The sequence below is a fragment of the Acomys minous genome, assembly GCF_964271855.1.
Source record: "Acomys minous genome assembly, chromosome: 14".
In the NCBI taxonomy this organism is placed as follows: domain Eukaryota; kingdom Metazoa; phylum Chordata; class Mammalia; order Rodentia; family Muridae; genus Acomys; species Acomys minous.
This window is the reverse complement of record NC_140496.1, coordinates 24972346-24995930: the sequence shown is the minus strand read 5'-3', so window position 1 is coordinate 24995930 and position 23585 is coordinate 24972346. Positions and strand designations below refer to the sequence as shown.

At 43.8% G+C, this 23585-nt stretch overlaps 1 protein-coding gene across 5 annotated transcripts in view; it reads right to left on the bottom strand.

Moving 5' to 3' along the window:
* The window catches only part of CDH11 (cadherin 11), a 157613-nt gene extending 144042 nt beyond the window's left edge, over positions 1–13571 (bottom strand). For 2 of the 5 annotated variants that reach the window (XM_084755261.1, XM_084755260.1), the window contains exon 1: positions 11805–12489. The gene's annotated coding sequence lies outside the window, so the exon portion shown is untranslated. Of the gene's footprint in view, positions 1–11804; positions 12498–13551 lie in introns of those variants that run through there. The other 3 variants (XM_084755259.1, XM_084755258.1, XM_084755257.1) reach the window with 3 other exon arrangements.
* Between the last annotated feature and the right edge of the window lie 10014 nt (positions 13572–23585).

Sequence of the window (23585 nt, the reverse complement as noted above, 5' to 3'; positions counted from 1 at the left end):
CTAAAGTCCTAATGTTTGATGCTGCCCACCACATCGATGCTCAACCTAAATCAAGCTAATGTTTCACAAAGCTTCTTTCTGTTCCACTCTATATATTCTTTCCAGGCTTCTAGCAGTACCAAGGCCAAATGCTTCACAAGACTCTTGCAAGAAACATGGGTAAATGAAGCATTTGGACTTGCTCAGTTGAAAGCAATAAAATCAAACTCACAGACTTTAGGTAATACAGTCCCTGCAGGAATGCTAGGAAACCAGGTTCAGGAAACCACCAGGAATCTCGGGAGAGTGGAAAATTAGAACCATGGAACAGACACTGCCATGAAATCAGAAGGGTGGAGGCACCGTGGCTCTCCGCTCCATAAATGGAAGGCCACCACTACAGATGCTTGACCTCTGCTAGATCATTACTGTTAGGAGAGAAACAATACCTAATCATCAATATCAATAGCTGTCCTCTCCTTTCTTACCCTGCTCCCTTCATCCTCTCCCTATTCCATCTCCTATTTTTCTTCTCCCTATCTCTCTTTCTCTGTACTTATACACACAATATATATTGAATTTAAAACTCTGAGAACTTTGGGCTGAGTTGTTGCTCTGGCTTCCACAGAAACTAGTAAAACCATTTTTTCTGCTCTTTAAAACTCTTAGTAGAAGGAAGTTTTTTTTTATACGAATGTTTACAGGAGTTCATTCTCCAAACACTGAGAAGTAATTCTGTGACCAAATAGAAGATCAAGGAAACAAAGCAGTAAGCGTGCACCATGAGGACTGACTTACAGACAGAAGGTGTTCTTCTGGGACTCTGGATCACTCAGGTCAAAGTCTCGTATGCTTTAGCATGACTCTAGCCCTGCATGCATCTGGGTGTCTCCATTTTTGTCCATTTAATCCATTTTTTGCCAAGAGATGTTGATAAACCAACCCCAAACATAAGATTAACAGGGATGGCAGATATTCTCTATAACAGAATAATGGTTTAAGTTTTTAAGTATTTGGTGCATCATCTCAGTGGCCAACATGTAACACTATGGATTACAATGGAGATTGTATATAGTCATTCTATGCACTGCATGAAGCGTTTTTATATTTCAATATGACTTCATACGAGAACCACCTTATAAGGTAGATCTCTGCGTGGTAGAGAAACTGCAAAGTTAAAAAAAAAAAAGTAAAAGGGTGGGGAGAGGTCATGATGGGGGGACTTACACAACTGGTAGATCTCTGCGCCAGGATTTGAAGTAAGGCAGCCTGGTTTTTGAGTCTATACTATGCAGAAGGTGCCTTATCGTGCTTTACATGCACAGGGACAGGTGGGGGAAATATGACTTAACAGCACCACATAGGAAAACAAACAAACAAACTGTGGTGCATAAGTCCTCTGAGTGATGTTGCTGGCAATAAAAGCTAATGTAATGTAGCCTCAGGCTGCAATAAAAGAAATGTATAGAAGGGAGTTGATAATCTACAGTCTGGTTGCCTAGATTTCAGTCTACACTACTTTTCTGTGAAGAGGTTTGGAGGGAAAAATGAATGGGACATGTGGACAATGGAAAAAACACCCACATCCTGGAAGATAAATAACAAATAGTCACAGTGTGGAGTGAGAATCACTTCTATTCTACATGACACCAAAATCAAAAGAGCATAAATTTCAAGGAGTTTGAGTGTGGCTGAACCAAAGGAAGCACTTCTAACAGTGGCATATGTCCTTGAGACAATGGTATTCTTAAAGGGACAGTGAGTTGCACATCAGCAGGGAGAACTACAGCATCTCTTGGGTGTGAGAGCAAACAGGAACACCCACTGGTGCAAGAGTGGACTCTAGCACACCTTCTAAACATCACCTTTGTTCATTGAGCTGAAAGTGCCTTGTCCTTCAGCCCAATGCGCTCATGTCTCCTTTTGCATCATTGACTCCTGGAACCACAGGTTTTATAGAAGAGACAGGCTGCTTTTTGCACTATAGATAATGTCAAGTCACCGAAAAAACACTCTTGGGATTTTCCAAAACTGTATGTTCAACTCATACCCTTTGATGACAAAGTAATTCATCTTCAGCCAATTCCCTAACTAGGGCCTTGGGAAGCCTGTGGTGAGTAAATTAAGGACACAACTGTAATTTGGATCTTGACTGTCCCCCAAATACACATGCACAAAGACTGTCCCCGATATGATGCTATTGAGACATAAAGAAAGCTTCCATAGGTGGGACCTAATGGGAGGTCTTCCTGTCGTTGTGGGTGTACCCTTGAACAGGACTGTCTGACTCTTATCTCTTTTTTCCCCTCCTTTTTGCTTCTTGAAAATGAAGCAAAGGATTTCCTCCCATGAGTTACTTACTACCATAGGCTGTTTATCATAAGTCAAACCAAAAGAACCAATCAGGCATAGGTTGATTTAAACTATGAGCCCAAATAAGTTTTCTCCTTATAAACAAATCACCATTAGTACAATGTCTTAGGCATAGGAAGCTGAGTGTCACAGGCAACATTCTCAGTTTATCCTCAGTGGAATGATGGAAAGGAACACCTGGGAAAATCACTATACAGCAGGAAAGAGCTAAAGGCTAAGAGCAAAACGCCAAGACCAATTACAAAGTACCATCAAATAGCTTATCAAATTGACCATAGATTCCCATGTAAGAGTCATTTAAATTCTTAGAGCTTAACTGGCTAAGGATGTGGTAGGCTGCATCTTTACACAGCCTTGAATTAAATAATGTTTTAAAAACACAAGACCAAAAGTATATCTATTAAAAGTCCTTTTTAAATTAAACACACACACACACACACACACACACACACACACACACACACACACACACACACTGTGTGCATGTGGGCTTGACCAAATGCACTTGACTTTTGCTTGCAGATAGTGCAAAGAGATTGTGTTAAGAGCAAAGACAGACTCGGTTCTTCATCCGTGGGGGCCACTACTATCTGCTCCAGAGTTACTCTGTGATTTCAGATGCTTCAGACCCTACTCTCTACAGCAAGGCTGGCTGGAATAGGGGATGGTTTATGTAATGACTTCATACATTTGATTTCTGAGAGTGCTATTTGATAAAAGCAAGTCCTCAGCCCTCATTACGAGAAAGAATCCACATACTCAGCCTCAGTGGTCAGAGGGCGGCAGGGAGCACCATTTAGCATCCCTTTTGTCAAATTTCAGGGAGGTGGTTGAGGCAGATGAGAAGTGAGCATGGAGGAAAATCTGAACACCATATCTCTTCAGTTTGTTTAGACACAGAATGACAGAAACGTCCCAATATAGTTGTCAAACTTTTGTGCCTGGATATGAATCCCAGCATTCTTTGGGACCTGCTGTAGGATACCAGAAATGTATGTTTTCACTCCCAGTGAGATGCCATCCATAATCTCCCAGTGTGCTTATGGAAAGGAAGCCTGAAACCGCATAAAATCCTCTTAGCATAGTACCACATTGGAGTCCAACCATTATGAAAACCCAGTTTCTGATATCTGTAGGACTGTCAGGAAAGATGAAAAATATGCTGGGGCACAAAGTGTAAGTCCTGGAAGGAAGTTGCACAAGGAAGCATGTCAACCACTTCTTCCTTAGACAGAGGATTTTCATGAACAAAGCTAAGGAATCCGAGTTTCCCTGAGAGGTGGTTAACAGGCTGTCACCCATTGAGGCATGTAAGATGCCTGTAGGAGCTGAAAAAGGTTAAACCAGAAGCTCTTGGAAAGCTCCTTTTATGGATAAATGAGGGACTGTGCAGGGTTCTAGGGTCATGGGATTAACTCATGTTTTTTTCCACCATACACTTTGGCTCTGATTGCTAGGGAGGCCCAGGCATGTGACACACATCCCACATAGTAGAAAATTGCTGAGCAATTGGGATGCAGAGTTTGCAAACTCTGCCTCAAGAGTCTCAAGAGCTTCCCTGAGAGCTATCTATCTGCCTCTTTGGTAAACAGTTACTACCCCCCGCCCCCAACCCCCCCCCAACCCCCGCCCCCAACCCCCACCCCCAACCTTGCTCCCATAAAGGGCGCAGTATGATAGAGGGATGTGGGCAGCATAAAGAACATAGTACAGACTCAAACAGTTGGCTTTCTCTGTTATCTCCGTTACCAGGTGAATTCAGCAGACATTCCTGTTCCTTGGCAGGAAAAGGCGGGAGAGAGTACTGGCCTGGGGCAAGAACAGATGCCTCAGGTAGGGTGCAGATAGAAGGTAACAGGGCAACATGTGGGATCCAGGAGCTTGCAAAACCCAGGCTGGCTGAGAGACAAGGTGTAAAAATGCTTGGGAAACCAAAAAGGATCGCAAAGAGAGTGAGGGCCATGGGATTTTATTTTTTAGAAAAACTAGAAGTCAAGTCACTGTGTTTTTGTTGGGGCCCATAAAAGATAGAAGTCACCAGGTAGGGCACACACTCCTTCAGTTCCTGTCTCTTCAAGATGGAAACTTGTCACTGTTCAAACCCCATGAAATCCTAAACTACATTTACCTGAGAAAAACAAACAGGAACAGCCTTGAAATTGAGACGATTTATCAAGAGACTAATTATCTTTTAAGCTAGTCTGGAATAGTAATGAGGCGTTTTTACACGAAAGCAGACCCCTGATGGATATCACCACATCGCATGCTCCGGCAGCTTTCCCACAGCAACCCATATGTGAAAGGAACAGTGGGAACAAGACCTGCAAAGGTACAAAAAAGGCAGGCCCTTATCAAAGGAAGTACCTATCTCTAAAATATCCACTGCCTCCCGAATATTCTAAATGGAAGAAGGATGGATCATGTAAACACACAAAATCATTCAAAACAGGCAGGCACTAATGAACACTCCATCACTCACTGAAAGATGCCCCAATCTAGAGGAAAGATTTACATCTAATCATTGAAAAGAGGAGCTGCTGGCTCTCATCCTTAGTCTACAAAACCAAGTCCCAGTTCTGTGTGTGTGTGTGTGTGTGGGGAAAGGGCTGTGTGTGCACATGCATGCCGTGCATGACCACAAGCACAAGGATGCATGTGTGCATTCCTGTGAGAACCCCAGACATCTTTAGAGACCTCAGGTGTCATTTACCTTTTTTTGTGAGACAGGATCTCTCACTGAACCCGGAGCTCACTAATAACCTACACTGGCTCACCAGTGAGCCCCAGGGATTTGCCTGGTTCTGCCTCCCTGGTACTGGCATTACAAGTGCATGCCACTGGCTTTTTATTTTTTCCTGAAGATTGCACTCAAGCCCTTGTCTTAACTTCTCAAGCAATGGACTGAAATATCTTCCTAGGGCCCAGGGTCTATCTTTGCAGTCAGTAGCTTTGGTGTTTATTGGGGCTCACTAGGCGCTGAACTCAACCTGGTTTTACCTTTATAACAATCCAAAGGCAGAGATATTAGTATGAGCTCTGTTTTTATGGAAGAGGCATCTGAGTCTTTCCATAGTTGGCTGGTTAGTCTTCGCCGGATATCTATTACAAAGGAACTTTAAAATTCTGAACTGTTGTGGGTGGGAGTAGGATCAGCTAAGTGGTGTGCTCTAGGTGAAGGATACATATGGAGATTTAAAATAAATTCCTGAGTAATCAAAATAAGCAACATTTAATGCTATATTTTAAAGTCAAATTTATTGGAAAGGGCCTGGAGAGGTGGTGAAGTGGTTCATAGAACTTGTTGCTCTTACAGATAACCTACACATAGCAGCTCTGTAACTCCAATTCCAGATGATCCCATGCCTCCTTCTGCATACGTGCATGCAAAGAAAGCATGAATACACATAAAATAAATGAATAAATGTTTTAAAAGATTACTAGAAAATAATCAATGATGAATAAAAGACAAAATTTTCGGTAAGGGCAGGTTTAACCCTACAAACTCATGCTTAAGCTCATCTTCCTCATCCTCATCCTAGCCATGCTACTGAGCAAGGCTACCATCATGTCCACTTAAATGGTTCATGTCTCAGTGATGATAAAAACCAGCCTAACTGTTCCACAATATGCCATGGGCAACATGTTTCCAAGGACCACGATATGTTCTGATCATCAGTGCTGGATGCACTAAGCTTGTTCGCAAATGGATAAGCTATATCATCCATAGTCAAGCCTCTACTCAAATTCTCAGTTCACTGGTGGAACCTAAGCAGAGCTGGAAACAGGTCTCTATGCTTCTGAAATTAAGACTAGGGAGGAGCCTGAGTAGCTTGCTCTGACAATTAGGTCATCATTATATTGAGGGTGACATTGGGCCTGATTCCTTTAGAACAGACCTGAAGAGTGAGAGGTGTCTTTAATATGTAAAAATCACTCCAGTAGAATGGATAAGATCAGGCAGTAAAAGCTTTTTCCTCCATCTGCAATGGAGGGCATGGAGATTCTGATAAGAAAGCAGTGTTCATTCACAAATTGTCTTCAAGAATCACACAGTTACAGAAGACACAGAGTAAGTAATTCTCTGTTCACTGTTCATGGTTGCCAGTAGAGCCATTTACAGAAACTTCCAGGCACAGCCCCCAAAATGTTCTACTGGAGGACCTTGGAAGATGGAGCAAAATAAGAGAGAACACTATAGAGATTTGTGATTGGCCCGCCATGAGAAATAGACACATCTGTCTCTCTCACACATTTTCTTCATCTTCTTCTTTTCTCCCTGAGATTCCTCTCTCATTTAACATCCAAAGATACCAGATTCTTTGCTTGAGTTGAAATTTTGAACTGACAGGCTATGGGAACAACACTTTCTCTCTGCAAGTATCCCAGATCTCTACAAATGTCCTCCAACCAAACCAAATGAAAATGTGCATTATTCACAAATCCCTTAGAATACAAACTTGCCTTAAAAAAAAAAAAGTTAAACTAACTGTCTGGTAGTGAGTGAGCATCAGTCTACAAAACACTTTATCTTACTTTCCACTGAGTGACTTAATAGTCCCTCCCATAATCCATTTGCATTGATTCTTTCTTCATCAAATGCCCACAAATTCCAACACAGCTCAGAGCTCCAAAGAGCTCTGCTGCTGAGCCACCAGGGAGGCAGCTCTATTCAGTCTAAAATCAAAAACAGAAAACAAGAAGTATCCGCTTAAGACAGCACTTATTTGTAATAGAGCTTTCCTCTTAATTATAACATAGCATTAGTTCTTTCAATTCTTCTGAACTTCCATAATGACACCATCAAACAGTAACAAATATAAATTTCTACGGCCTGAATATGCCGTAGAATATGCAATTTAATCATAAACCATAATTTCCATATCACTGAAGAAAAAAAAAAAAAGAAGAAAAAGCTCAATGATTAAACTCCAGTGATTGAGGACTAAACGTGAATTGAATTTTACTCTGTGCTAAAGTTAGTTTTTATACAGCAATATCAGGAATGATTTAAGAGTAATAGTAAAGCATTTACTGCTATATTAAAACTCTGTGCTCCAAAGTGTTTACCAAAAATTAAACTGCAGTTCTTTTTAATTTTTTGGCAAATTGCAATAGCCTTGCAGATATCTTTAAAACCTCTTGAAAGAAAAGGTACCTCATTACTGCTGAAGTCCCAGGAATAATCTCTTCCCCCACCTACAATTTATTCTATCCCCTTCCAGGAATCAAAATGGTCCTTTAGACACACACACACACACACACACACACATTCATCTGTTATTCTATCCATCCATCCATCCATCTATCCATCCATCCATCCATCCATCCATCCATCCATCCATCTGGCAGATGGCTGCCTCAGTGAGAGCTAACCTTATTTAATCCACTGCCCAACCTCCACTCAGGCCTTGACTTAGACAATCTCAAGTTACAAAATTTCCCAACTTTCTAGCAAGGTCCAGAGTGGGAAGAGGAGACTGCTGGTGACAGATCCTCACACTCCAAAGATGCTGATGCATCCAGTCTAGGGAGCAGAAGCCTGATCCTCAGAGAGGAATCTGGCCTCTCCTCAGAGGTGCAGACAGGGCTAGAAACAAAACTGCTTTTCATTGCGCCCTCAAACGCAGAGGGGCCCCAAGTAAAAAAAAACTGGAGAAGGTCACCATTGCCCTCTAGTGGTCAAAAGTGCAATCTTCCGCAAAAGAGTCCATTTCCAGAGATGCACAAAGCTCTCAATGTGAGTGTAAAATTAAAGAAGATGTTTAATTATCCTCCTCCACTGTTTTCTTTAGTCCTCCTTGCTCAGAAAGGACGCTGTAGATGACCACCACAGTAATCCTGATGGGCCAAACAAGGAAACAACAATATTTCCAACTTTCTCCTGTTTTTCTTCTTTTCCCCCTCCAACAAACCTGTGGATTTTATTATTTTTTTCCACTAAAAATTAACTTCGATTTTTATATAGGTTAGATATCTTTATACATTTCTTTGGGACCAGTGTTGAAGTGGAAATGATGATTGCTTCAAATTCTAAACAAAGAATGAGAGCTTAGCCAACTTCTGATGAAGCAACGACCAGTTTCGTAAAGAAGAAAATCAGTGCAAATATGTTTTGATGCATTAAAACCACAACTAGTGAACATATAAAATGACTGTATATTTCTAACGAAGTATTTAGAAATTCATAGCAATGGTGCAGACTTGATTGTGCAAGAAAAATGCCGACTGCCTTTTCTCAACTCTATGGAGTGTATTTTGTTAGTATTAGTCAATAAATATATATGCCTATAATAAAAGTAAAAAATAAAAGTCAATGTTGAAAATAAGCTCAAATAAATGTAGCATACTTTTCGAATGTTGATTGGGGATGAAGACTAAAATCAGATTCATAGATTTCTTTAGGTGATTCTAAAAACATAGATGTACATATAAAAGATCAAAGTTTAAGTGAAATGTCTGCTTCCTAAGTTATTGGCATTCATAGGAAAGGTTTCAAAACACACAAAGCTCTTGGGAGTGTAGTTGTTGCCACTGTAAATCAAGCCATGAGGTCAATGTCATGGTGATTCTCATACGAGGGTCTCAAAACCTGAATCCTGACAAAGCAGCCATGTAATTCTACTCAACCGTGAAAGAAAAACCATGAATTATGAAGATGTGTACATTAAAGGGGCACGAAATTGATCCATATTCCCCCAAATGATGAGCTAGCTCTCCAACTCTGTACCTTCCTCCCACAAATAAACGTTCCAAAGCCACCACAAAAAAAAAAAAAGAAGAAATATGAGTTCTGTGCCATAAAATACCAGAGCTGTGACTTTTATTTTTTTCAAATTAACAAAAGATTGCATCTTAATTGAAACTCGAATTTAAGTTTCTAGTAATTTGCTGTGGTGCACTGATAAGCATTCTGAACATAATGGAAGTTCTGGAGCGTTATCAAGATATCCAATGCTTCCACAAGAACTGTTTTTAAAAGCTGGCTTTCTCTTCCTGGTCCTCCTCCTCCTCCTTCTTCTTCCTCCTCCTCCTCCTTCTTTCTTCTTCTTCTCTTCCTCTACACAATAAACTCACTCTGAACAAATCTCCAAGTCCAGCCTCACCAGAGTGTCCCCATTACCATTCTTCCTAGTTATGTGTTCATCCCCCTACCTGCAGAGGTAGAGATGATTATCTCTGTGAGTGTCCCTCTCAGCCTCTCAATCTCTCTCTGTCTCTGTCTCTGTCTCTGTCTCTCTCTCTCTCTCTCCCTCTCCCCCTCACACACACACACACACCATATAACACCCTGACCAATATATGCAGACTTTGAACTAATAATTCTAATAGTGTCAGTAACCACTGGTTATTAGTAAAGGCAAAAGACTCCAAGTACTTAAAATGCAATGTCTCATCTCAGAAAACAAGCCACAAAGCCCATTTTCACACAGCAAAGTTTCCTGGCCTTTAGATGCCTCTGTCTGGTCTCTGCTGAGGCTGCTCTTCACATTCCTTTGTATTAGGCAGGATAGATGTTTTTGAACAGAGGGTTCGAATTCCAGGCCCTAGCTGGCCAAGCCTCAAACTTAAGAGTCAGAGATTGTTTAAGGAACTTAACGTGCCTGTGGCTTCAGGATCCCTCTGGTTCTGGCCACAACTATGTCTTTTGTTTTGTAACTTTTATTCCTTTGTTCTACTAGAAGACCAAGCTGCCTACAGCAGGAGTTGAGCATCCCTTTCTAGGTTCGGGGGCTTCTGTCTCCTTGTTCATAGGTTAAAAAAAAAATCAATTCCAACATTACTGAAATGAAGGTCAGTCCCTTCTCTATTTCTTCTGCTAGCCTTAAAGGCGCTTCCACTCAGCTCAGCCTTGCTAATATGCTGACGTGATGAGAAGGAATCCTCGGTTCTGAAAACATGTCTGCATGCTGGTCCCCTAGAAAACCCAGACACCCCACAAAACCCTTGATGTCTGCTGCAAGCTCTAGCGATAAAGAAATTGATCTATCCTCTCGCCAGATTAATTATCACTGCTTCCTGTGATTAAACAGAAAACTTACTGCTTCCCAGTACACAGATAAAAATGATCTGAAGAAAATAGGAAAAGATTTAGGAGCCATCGTAGAAGATTTCTTGAAGAAAAAAGGAAGCGGAGACTTTAGAGAAATCTCTACCCTCCTGCAGTACCAGGCTTTCGTTAACAAACCCACTCCCAGCCCTCAGGGACAACCAACCCTTCGTCGTGCAGAAATGGCACTGTTAAATAATTAGAAGATGCAATTTCTTCATAGCAGTGCGATAACCCGTGAAATTCCTGCTGCATTATTAGCAAAAGCAACAGGGCTTCTTCAAACATCTAGGGAACCTTTCACCCGCGAAAGCCAGGGGTGCGGAGCCCTGGCTAAATCATAGCCTTGGCAAGAGAGAGCAGGAAGCTGGACCAGCGGCCTCCTGGGTCCAACTTTCTCCAAGGGACTCCTAGCATCCCGGTGCTAAAAGACCCCGCCAAGACGAGGCTGGCTAGGGCGAAGAGAAGGATGTTCCAGCAGCCTCCCCCTCTCTGCCGCTCCCGGCTCTCCTTACGCCGCTGCTCGGGGGCCAAACGAAGGGAGGGAGGCCGGGAGTGCGGAAGCAGAGGAGGCTTGGAGTGTTCCAAGAGCAGGCGCAGGCTTTCGGGGAAGGTTTGATTCTCGAAGTTAACACCGACCCTGGAAAGCTTCCTCCAGCCCAAGCAGGAGCCCAGCCGGAGTCCAAGCCGCTCGCAGACCAACCCCTGAGCCGCTGGGAGCTTCGGAAGGGTGACTGAAGGCCCGGAAAAGATGCTGGCTGGAGAGCTGGTGCGCACCGCAGCCACTCGCCTTGGAGCCGCAATCCACAGACCCCGACCCGCGCTATTCAAGTGCGGCCAATCGCTTCTCCCCCTCCCGGCCGCCTGCTTTCATCTGGGTTCACCACCACCACCACGACCACCACCACACTCTACACAGGGACTGAGTCCTGGGGAGCTCTCTGCGGAGGTGCTGAGAGACCCCTTAGAAGCCCCGGCTGGCGGGCGGGCACCGCACAGGGGTCGACTTTCCCGAGAGACACGATGGAAGCAGTCTCTGTGTCCAGCTCTGCAGTTCCTTGCCCCAACCCAAAGCAAACGCCTAGCACTGAAGCCTTGGTGCAACACCCCCCGGGGGGGTAGCAGCACAAGAGAGGGGAGCGCACATCTGGTGCCTCAACCCCTCGCTCTGTTCGCACCCACAGCTGGCTGCCTTCTCTTTTTCTCTGGTTTTTAAAAAACAAATATTCTTTTACACTCCCCCCCCCCCCCCCCGCCCCGCCGCCCTAAGCCTTCCCGTTTTGCATTAGTGATCTCCAGCAGCCAGGCAGCTTTCCCCCTTTAGCAGACAGTCCCTTCCAGAAGCGATTCTTTTCCCTTTCTGGCTACTCCGGGAAGCCTCATCTAGACACGCAGAGCGCCTCACCTGGGGTCCTTGCGGGTGGACGCGACCTCCAGTCTGGCGTTCCCAGGCTCCGGGCGAGCGCAGCAGTGTCAGTCCCGGTCCCAGTCCGAGTCCCATTCACAAGTCAGCGGCGGCTGCGAGACGCCCCCGTGGCATCTGCTCCTCTGCCCGCGACGCTCCCCTCAGCTGGCGGCGGCCGCGGAATGAGCCGCGGAGCGCGCTAGTGGCAGGAATGAGAAACCGGGTGGGGGGGGGGGGCGGGAGGGGGAGGTGGCGGGCAGGCGGGAGGGTAGAGGAAAGGAGGAGGGAGGCCGCCGCTGGGAGGAAAGGTGGGGGGAGAGGAACCGAGGCTGCTAGACGCTGAGAATTGGGGCCTAGAGGAGGCGATGGATGCTTACCCTGTCCTCGCCCCTCCCCCCCCCCCCCACCTAGCTGGGGGCCCGTGAGATGCTAAACCCAGGAATAGGTGGCCGCTCCTCCTGCCCGGGGTCGAAGCGCTCCGTCTCCTATGGGGGCTCAGACAGAGTCTGGAACAACTGAAGTTGGGCTCCAGGAATACACAGCCAATCAGGAAAGGCAACGGAGGGAAGCTGGAGAGGGCTTGGAAGCCCCCATTTTTCTCTTTTCCTGAAATCCACTCCAGCTGGACAAGCTAGAGCCTCGACCGGCCAGCCGGAGGGTGGGTTAGATGGAAGGCATTGCCTAAGTACTGGAGCCAATCTGGAAAATAGGGAGCGCGTTCTATTCTTTATCAATGGGCACTCTTCCCTCTGAAAACCCCTCCACGTTGACCGCTCAGGTCCATCACCCTCCCAGGCTTGCCTTGGGCACCCAACAACCCCCCCCTCTTTTTTTTTCTTTCCGAAATCCGCTAGCGGGGAGAGCGGAGAAGACACTAGAAAGGAGCTTTCGGACTTGGGAAGAACTCACTCTGTTTTTTTCTCAATTTTCTTCTATCCTACGTGCAAAGCCTTCCTTAGGGTCAGCCTTGCCAAGGGTGTTCCTTGGTTTGTGCTCCAGCCAAGTACAAGCAACACCCCATCCAATAGTTTCACTTGTTGCCTTCGGGAATGGACACCGCAGAGCGCCCCCCCTCCTCATACCCCCCTCCTCAGGTCCCAGACAGAATGTCTTTCGGCCAGAGGATCGGGCTTATGTGAAGGACTACCGGCACCCTGAGTCAGGCTCCAGTTTCTTTCTTTCCCACAAGGAACCGCTACAGCAAGGGATTCCCCAACCCGCTTCCTGTCCACTCTAAGGTGTCTGGGCAGAAGGGCTGGGTCTTCTGAGAAAAAAAAAAAAAATGCCAGAGACTGGGGTCGGCTGTTCTTGGTACCTGGAGCAGTGTGGGGACCCGCACGGTGAGCAGAGGAACTAAGGATCTGTGCCTCAGTGGGGACCCTGTGCAAGGACAAGTTTCTGGTTTGGAAGGTTGTGCAAAGCACGGAGGTCGAGTTTCCAGTGCATGGAGGCTGAAAGGGAATTTTGAGGAGGGTCCCGGTGGATTGGGAATGGCGACCCCACGAAAGGAACAATAAAAAGACAAGGGGCGGGGGAGGGGGAAGCTGGGTGATGCAGCAGAACCAGGAAGACCAAGAGGGGAGTTTAACAGGAACCAGAAGTTAAAAAGACAGAGGCCACCGAAGGAAGAGAACGTCAGGACCCAATGCAAGTGGAAAGGGCCCTTGAGAACCTAGGGGGAACAACTGGTGGCTGAACCCCAGCACAAAGCGCTTAGCCACCCGCCCCGGGTACCCAGAACTCTCACGTTTCTTGGTTCCCCTTGGGCTCCGAAAACTGCGATCAGAAACCAAGGCGCAGACAAGACTGCAATAATAGTTGCCCCGGTTTGCATTTTACGGCAGCGTCTCTGGGTCCCTGTGACACTGGCTGTCGCCTCCCCCGCCCCCCGGTCCCTCTGCCCCCGGCCCCCGCCAGTTACTATCCTTCTGGGAAAGGAAGCGCCTGCCACTCCGTGTGGACCTGCCCTTTAAACTGCCCACTCTTCTTCTGGGAAAAGGGGGCGCTAAGCTTTCAGCTCTACCCACTTCATTTATTCCTCCGCTTCTCTCACTCCCGATCACGCCCAAAGCGCCAGGCCTCCCACCGCCACTGCCACAACGCAGGCTTGCAGCTGCTGAGCCGCGGGGCCGTCAAGTACTTCTCTAGAGAGGGCAAGCTTTTTGCCTGATAGTCTTGGTGCAGGGACCAAAGCTCCTTTACACCAGTAGGCTAGGTTTTGCTTTCTTCTCATCTCTGGCTTTGTCTTTTGGGGGGCAGCTCTAAGCCCTAAAACTTTGGGCACTTTCCAAACCACCACCGGAAGTCCCCCACTGTGAAAGAGCACTGGGGCTGCTACCTAACCATTCCCTTATACAAGTGAAGTTACTGGGAGGAAGGAGAGGAAAGTGTCCTACTAGCCCTAGTATTCACTCCGGTTTGGCTCAGACTTGGCCACAAACCTTTGCCTGGATTTTCAAATCCTTTCCGCGAGCGTCATGAAGGGAGCAAAGTAAACCTCCAGCTAACATATTCTAACTACTAGCTAGAGAGGGGCTCAGAGCCTGTGATGTGCAGGGCACCCACGGAGGAGTCAGTTTGAAGTGTAACTCAGACTGATCTTATCCACTTGTGATATGACTTTAGCTGGGAATTGCCCTTTGCTTTCTGTTCAGACTTCATCAAGTAAGAGCAATTGTTCTTTAGACGATCCACTTAGTGAATGATATCATCATCGAATTTTTAAAATGAAGTTAAATTTTACTTGGTACGTTTCAACTGGCATTGCGCACTTGAATCCGAGCTGTGTAATGGATAGCAGAAATGAACAGTCTTCACACAGCTTTATGCCAAGGAATCTACTCATAATCAGAGAAAACATGCCATAAAAAGATTGGCATGTGAATATTCATAGCTGTATTAGCTGCAGTGGGAAACAATGCTAATGGAGAGATAAGTTGGATACATAAAAGGTGATGTATTCATTCAATGGAATACTACTCGGCAAGGGAAAAGAAAGGGATACTGATGCTTGTTACATCACAAGGAAATTTCAAAAATATGCAAAAAATCAAGTGCAATACCACAAATTGCATAATTCCACTAATATGCAATGTCTAGAAAAGGCAAGCTTGCAGATGCAGACAACAAATCAGTAGTTGCCTGAGGTTGAGGTTACAAACAGGATTTGGCTATTATGGAGTGGGGATGAAAGCAGTTTCTGTTCAGAAATGCTGTGAGTCAAACAGCAGTGGTAGCTGCACAAATTTGCTAAAAACCCCTCTGATGATAATTACCAGGCAAAACACATTTCTTTTAGGGCATTCTGTGACCCGCAACTAAACCCCATAGGGAGAGCTTCTTGCAAGCCATTTGAAGAGAAAATAAAATGAAAAACCTTTTTTCAATTTTTTTTTTTTTTAAGACAGCCATAGTTCTATCTGGCAAGTTCTGTTTTGGCAGCTGCATTGGAGAGTCTTATACATGTTGAAGGGAAATAACACCCCCCCAACACACACACACATGCACGCACGCACGCACGCACGCACGCACGCACACATTAAATCTCATGAGTTAGGCAACTTAGCCTTTGCTTTGCTAGGCACACCTACACAGCGCAGAGTGTGCATTTCAGAGGGGCTTTTTTGTTTTTTTTTTTTTATGACTATGTTAGGATCTGTCTCTGAACTCCATATTAAGTGCTTGGGTGAGGTAATGTGTGATTTCAGTTCAGATTGTAAAAGGAAAAGAATAAAAAGAAAACGGAGACAACTCACCGAGTTCCACCAGCACTACCAAGTTCTTCTGTGCTTTTGCTTTGCTTTCAAGAGATGAAGCTGAGGTTCAAGGTTGCCTGTGCCTTCCAATCCAAAGCCTGAGGAAGCCCCAAGGAGCCTCGTCTAATCTCTTTCTCTATCTGTGGAGCAGAGCTGATAATTTCCTGTCTTTCCCTCATCAAAGACACCAGGTTCCTTTGATGTGTCTCTCTTTCGACTCTGAAGATAGCCAGGGCCTACACTGCTATTCTTTGTTTACAGTCAGAAGCTCCAGGCTCCCCAGATCTTCTAGAAACTTCTTACTCTAGTAGGACCTTTGGTAAAAGACCTTGAAAGTAAGGCAAGATCCAAAGAGGGAGTAGATTTCCTCAGACAGATTTAGCTTCCAGGCATGCATTCCCCAGGCACAGACTGCACATGGAGAAAGATGAAATGAGAAAGCCATTTTGATTCAATAAGAGAGAGAGAGAGAGAGAGAGAGAGAGAGAGAGAGAGAGAGAGAGAGATCTTAAGAGTCATGTTGTGTCACATTCCTGGAAAGACTTGAACAAACATCATCTCATTCCAGACTGTAATATGGACACCACCAAAGGACATCACCACCTCGGTAAACTAATGAGTCTATTGGGTTGACTTACAGGTGCAGCAATGACTCAACATGATCTCTATCACCAAAATCCCAGTCTAGCAGAACTCTGAAGCACAGTGCAGGACTTACAGTGAGATACAAGTGTTGCTTCAAGGCAGCCTGGTTTTGTTGACACTTTCTCCCAACAGTTTTTATGACTGATTATATAAACTTGGAAAAGAGAAATTGAGTGAATCTGGTCAGTTTCAGGGGCTTCCTAAAGCTACTGAATTGGTTCTTTCCTGAGCTTAATACATTTCTTTTTTTTTTAATTAATTTATTCAGATTACAACTAAATTGTTATCCCATCATTTATATCCTCCCATTCCTCCTCCCTTCCTCTTGCTTTCACCCTATTCCCCTCCCCTAGATCTATGACCATGGGGGACCTCCTGCCTCTCTCTATGGTCATAGGCTATGAAGTCTCATCTTGGTAGCCTGCTTATTCTTTCTTTGAGTGCCCTCAGGTCTCCCCGCCCAGAGGAGGTGGTCAAATATGGGGCACTAGAGTTCATGGCAGAGTCAGTCCCGGATCTCCACATATGGTCAGGACATTCTCCACAGTTATGTGGAACTTAATGAATTTCCATGGAGGATAAAATGCCTCATCCTAAGTCTTTAAGCACTTCTCCCAAAGACAGGATGCTATCTCAGAGGAAGCCACCACACAGAAACCACTCAATGGTTGCGTGATTTTGAGCAGTCTGTTATCTATCCCCAAATGTGGTTTCTAGATCTGTAAAATGGGACTGTTGCCTGAATCTCAATTCCTGTGGAGATTTTGTGTCTACACATTTGGAAGTAGTAAAGGAGGTGCCTGGAGCAAAGACTTAACAAATAACCATCAGTTATTATTATTAATTATTAGATTTGTTCACTGTTCCTTAGTTGAGCTAATTAAAAGGAAGCCACATAGTAATTATGGATTATAATTCTGAGAATGAGAAACATGGATATCATCTAGAATATTATGGCTGTTGAAAGCTACAGCAACACTAGAATTTGCAGTGACAACATTGGGGCAAAAAGGCTTTCGGTGCACTCCTAAGTCTGACACAAATTCTTCAAGTCACAGTGGACAAGCCAACTCTTTTCTCTGGGCCTCAGGCCCCATTAACTATGACTGAAAGCTTGTCTAAATTGAGCTCTTAGGTCTGCGTGTGTGTGTGTGTGTGTGTGTGTGTGTGTGTGTGTGTGTGTGTGTGTGTGTGTGTGATTCTTAGAGAGCTGAAGTTTTGAAATTAAAACTGTTTTCCTTTTCTACAAAGGCAAAGCATCTCAGAGGTGCAATTCCTCTTTCTGCCACTAGGAGCAAGCAGCTCACCACCTGATACCAATCTTAGAGCTCAGGCAGCTGCTCCTAGGAAATGGCTCTTTCTCTCATTTCCTAAGTGAAATGATGATTGCCTTATGATGAATACCTACAACCATTCCTAGAAGCTAGCTTGGTGTCTGACACATACAAAGAAAGCAAACCCATGTGTATTTTTGAATGAGCTAATTAATATTCCTGAGTGGAGCAACACTAGGGTTAAATACTATCCTGCTAGCATCATATCCTAAGTGGCCTCTATGCTTTGTGGCTTAAAATACACTTACTTGGTCTCTTGTCTGTGAGGCGGTTGGTATTCTTTGGCCTAGAATGAGTTGGCTTCTGAAAACTCAGTTTGTCTTTCTGATTTTCTCCTCGTCTTTCCAAGACTGGTGTGGTCCGGTTTTCATAGCGAAGGAAACCATACAAGACATCATCACATGGAAGCACACAACACTCTTGAGTCCTAAGGTATAGTGCTGGAGACTCTCTCTTCTGACTTACTCCGTTGGCCACAGCACACCACAGGACCAGATGGACAGTTAGAGCAATGGAAAAGAAGAATCTGATCTTTTTTTTTTCCCTCTGTAGTGGGAGAAACCTCAGAGTTCAGTGAGGAAACATTTCTCTACAGGGGAGTGTGATATGTTAGAGCATCCGATGAATTCTCCATGAGGCAGACACAGGTTCCCCTTAGCCCTCTCTCAGGGCCATCTTGGGTTTTCAGCTCCCTGGGTTCTAAGAGACACAAATATTAGTGGCAAATGATCAGCCTCACTTCAAACCACTGTGCCTGTGCCTGCACTCTTCACCAAGGCTCATGGCAGAATGTGAGAAGGCAAGCTGAAATAACGGCGCAATAACAACAACCACTAAGGTTTTATTCAGCTTGTTTTATATTCCAGGGGCATTTATATATAAAACTAACAATCCTCAGAGCATTCTTTCAAAGCCCGTATTATCGTCCCTATTTTACAGATGAGAGAACTGTGAGATGCAATTACATGCACTGGCCAGTCAACTCTAGTTGGTAAGCAGGAGAGCTGGGCCTCAAGTCTGCAGGGGTCTGTCACACGTTAGCCTGCTTTTCAGGCGAGAATGCTAGGACGGACTCCAGTCTTGATATGATAAAGAAGTGGAAGACGAAAGAGAATCGAACCTTTTCCATATTCCTAATCTTTCAGGTCCTGAGGCACAGTGCGTCACACGTAAGCTAACTTTACTGAAGAGTGGATGATAAACAGGTGAAGAAAGTAGAGTGAGGAGAAAGAGTAGAAAAAAAACCAAAATCAACAAAAACAACAAACAAACAAACAAAAAACCAGATGAGAGGCAGCAAGAGATAACTCCATGTGGAAGCAGATGTGCCTCCAAACCTGAATTCAGTCTTCCCAGGCTCATATGGAATACCCACAATGGCTTCTGCAGACTTTCCTCTGACCTTCATGCACATGCACACGCAGGAGCACATACAACACCTGTGGGTATTCGTGCGCGCGCGCGCGCGCGCACACACACACACACACACACACAACTAAAAAAAATGTTTAAAAAGAAACAGAGAAAATATAACAATGAGAAGGAAGATCAAATACACAAGGATGTGTCTGTGAAGATGGTCCTATTTTCATGCAGAAATCTGTGGACTTGAGGGCACTGAATTACCTGACCTCCACAAGGATGCTAAGTAAACAGTCTCACACAGGGTCCTTTTTTTTCTGCTGGGTTACAAATGAGCAGCCCTCGTTTACTTAGCAGATCCCTCTTGATCAGTGATGACCTATTTATTTATCTCTTTGCTATGGTTTGAGGAGAAGTAATCCTACTTCATGACACTCGGATCTGTTGCTTGCATTTTATCTACCTAGAATTTTGTATCGCTATTCATTTTTCTGTGTTTACTCCTTCACATTGCCCACTTCATGGGGATTACTCCTGACTCTCATCAGCATCAGTACCCACCCATCACTCCAAAAGCCATTGGCCATCATTTCCTACCCATTTTGACAACTGTATTCCTGTCCATAATGCATATATCTATTAGAAATATCACTACCTATTTTATTGACTTAAGTGTGTTGCTTGTCTCACTCACCCTACTAATGTACAAGCTTCAGGAGGGCAAAATACATATTCTTCCTTGTTCACTCCTATAACTTGAGCATCTAACACAGTGCTGGGCATATGGTAGGCATTCAGTAAATATTTGTAGGATGAATTCATGAATAGTAAATGCATGAATAATGCTATCTGAATGAATGAGTCCCCAAACCTAAAACAGATGGATCATCTGCTTGAATCTAAACATGGTGCGAGTGTCCCTTGTTTACAAAGTGAATTTTATGATACCAATTATTCACATTATAAAACAACAACAACAACAACAACAACAACAACAACAACAACAACAAACCTGAGTCTTCAATTTACCAAAGGTTTCATTCAGTCACTAGTTAAAATAGCTACCTCTTTTAGTGCTTTTAAAAAGATAATCCAATTTACAGAATGATGGGCTGCAGACAACTTCCCTAGAGTGTAGGAATTTCCTAAAGTGAAGAACACAGGTATGCGTAATGACAATTCTGCTGCTGCCTTTTGACTCCACTCTCCTTGCTGTATGAACAGGAAAGTGGTTTACGGAAATGCCTCGCAGAAGGCTATTTCTATGTTCATATGTGCATACATTTACATTCTTTTTGAAATTCTTGAATAGAAGCATTTAAATGTGTTTGTGCTCCAGGAGAACTATTGGAAATATATTTAAGTTGAGACTGGCTTGCTTTGCAAATAGCATACAATTTAGACAACAGAGTCCCATAGAGATCTGTGCTCCAATTTTCATGACCTTTCACTCAGTACTGAGGGAAAAAAATGCAGAAATCATCCTTAATCTGTCTTAATGTTGTAGGCTTGGGGCAGTTAAATCTGCTCAGCGTAGCAGGTGAGTATCTCCATATTTTGTTGCTGTACATGTTTCCTCCTTCACCAGCTCACTTGCCCCTCGCTGGCCCAAAGGCTAATAATAGTGATGTTTCCTTGTAACACAACGTGTACGCAAAAACTGGAGTAGTTTTCGAGCAAAGGTGGCATGAGAAAGTTCTTCTTGGAACAATATTCTGGACCAGTTTGTCTATTTTGAATAATAGTCACCTTAGATCTGAAAGGTAAAACATGATTCAATCTTCATTGAATAGGCTTTAGGGATGCTCACAGAATTAAAGAGCACTCAAAGAACTGTAAGGCCTCAGGCATGGTCATCAAGACTTTACCAGTAAGTTATGTCCCAGCCAAGAAAAACATTTTAGCTCTCATTATGTAATGCATATATATTTTCATTCAAACTCCATTATATTACAGAGTGCTACGAACACTTTATAAGTAAAGATGAGAAATTTCAAAGCATGTGATTTTTTTTTACTCAAGGTCAGCCAACAGCTGGCCAATCAGTCAATTACTAAATATTGTTCATTTGCTCAAGTCCTAGAGGTAGAGTAACTGTGAGCCTAATTTCCACGGGGAAGGTGATGAAGAACAGCATTATAGCATTAGGCAGGCCTGGGATATATGCAGAATAGGATGCTTCATAGGCTAGGAAGAGATTTTCAAGGACTTTGGGGGAAAATGATTTTCGAAAAGTACTTGATAACATAAAAAGGGATCAATAAGGCTTACACTTAATGAGCTTCAATTAGAATGCAGAGATGCAGAACCCAGAGCTCTGTATATTATAAAAAGAACCCCCAAATTGTACCCAAATGTAGTGGCATTTATTGGCTAGGTTTAGTTATTATCTTCTATTGACACACAGCTAGGGACCGGTCACTTAAACAGACAAGGGCCGGCCTACTATTTTACTAAAGTATCACATCAGAGGAAATGACTTTGGATGTGTTTTCGAAACTGAATCAAGTCTTCATGTTGGACTAGTTGTAACCGCAAGGGCAAATTGTATACCAGCAATCTTTTTTTTGTGTGACTAACTGAAGTATCGGTAGTTGAAGGTACATGTTGCTAACTAGTAGGAATATGGATGAAATATGGACTAGTCCTGTGCATATGGGAATTGGGGTTGAGCATAAAGCACTCAAGCTTGGAGTTGTATGGGAGTATTTTGGAAATGACAGTGCTCGGAGACATCCTCCTGGGTCAACAAGATGGAAAGTACTCTGATATTTAATTAATTAAAAATACAGTATCTTCATACCTGAGGCAACAGATTTAGCTTCTGGACTTTGTATGAAACCCCCTTTTCTCTCTGTTTTCTTTTCTTTTCTAAAATGTGAAGGTTTGCCCCAAAGAAGTCACTATGCAAACTTCCCTCTAAAAGTCTATATGCCCAACCCAGAGATGAGTTCTGAAAGCTATCTCCAAATGATATACATATTGGTTTCATATCTGATGGAGCTATTCTGGGACACAGACGAAGAAGGCTGTAAGATAGTGTTTATGATGGGAGGCCACCAGAGATACTCAGGTAGCCCAGAGCTCTATGTGGAAGTGTCTAAGGTCACTATGCAGGTCTTTTGTCAATAGCTTGTTGATATTCACAGTATGCCGGGATCCTGATCTGTGATCTTTCTTACTTAATGTGTTTGTGCAATGCTCAGTCACATTTTGCTCTCTCTGTTCCTATCAGGAATAGAGCAGACTCCCCTGACACAGAACATCAGCTTGCAAATTGAACAGACACAAGCTGGAGCTCAGTGTTCCTTCCTTGCTGGACCTGGAAGCCCCGGACTTCTTCGCCTCTAAGACGATCATGTCTTCCACCTTTCTTCAAGGATTGTTACTTAGAAAGGAAAATGGGCTGTGCTTTTGAAGGTTCTAAATTCTCAAAGAGTGTTTTTTCTCCCCACTCTCCCCTTTCTCTGTTCTTTATTTCTCCTTTCTATTCCTACTCCAATGCAGAATGGAGACATTAGGCGAGGCAATTTAGAAAAAAAAATATTACCTTTGCCACAACAAACCTCACTGATGATTCAGTCTACTGTATTTGTATCATCGCTTATGCTGAAGGTTTCATATATGTTTATGTAAATACATCTATAAGCCAAGAACAGTAAATAAGTATAAATTTGTCAGTTTATTTCAAACATGAGGGAATTCAGGGGGTAAAAGTAATTATTGCCAAAAAAATGTATCAAAAGTAGGAATTCTAAAAGAGGAATGAGAAGAGAGAAAAGTGTGCAGGGGTGGCGGGGAGCATTCTCATATGTCACGTCAGCTCTTCAAAATGGGTTTGGTGTGGAGTACGCAAGACACATAGTAAAGACACTATTCACTGCCTGCTCCAAATTGCATTCCCAGTTCTTTACTATGCAGCATTCAGTCATCATGTGCTCTTCAGTGCCAGCAGTCCTTGGTTGACTGAGAAGTTTTTATCAAAAGAAGCAACATTTGCCATGTACATTTGTATTCTGCAACACTATGCTCCTTTAGCTCTGCTTACATCAACTGAGGAATGGGGGAACAGCATGCAGGATGCCTAATTTCCTTAAGTCAAATGACTCATAGAAGCAAGAGTTGGAAGATGTACCACAACATAATAAATCACCAGATGACACTGGATGTGGCAGGTGTATAAAATGAAGTGAGACTTGTTTTACGCCAAAAGTTTGTATATTTGCCCAAAGTTATGGTAACAACAACAACAACAAAGTTAACTAGAGCATGTGTAAAAAAGAGGTAGGATTCCAAAGCAGAAATGGAGCCAAAAATAGCAGCCAGCCTCAGCCAACACTATACCCCATCCTCAGGCCCAACACCCAGTAATTGCTTTCTCCTGATAAACATCTTTGACTTTGCTTTGTTAACAAGGTGGATTCAGGAATATTTACATTTCACTGGGCCAATGTCTATATTAAATATCATGTCATAAGTAGAAAGCATCCTCGGCAGCTGGTGCAGCAGCATCCTAATGAGGTCCTCTAAGGGAGAAGCAGAATATTATCACGCCCATGATGCTGTTGGAGGAGCTACAGGTGAGAAGCTGTGTGCTTAGGGTTCAGCCATTGTAGAACTTGGCTATCTCCACACTGACACTGAACTGCCTTACCCCCTCCATTCCATAATCTTTCTTAAAAGCA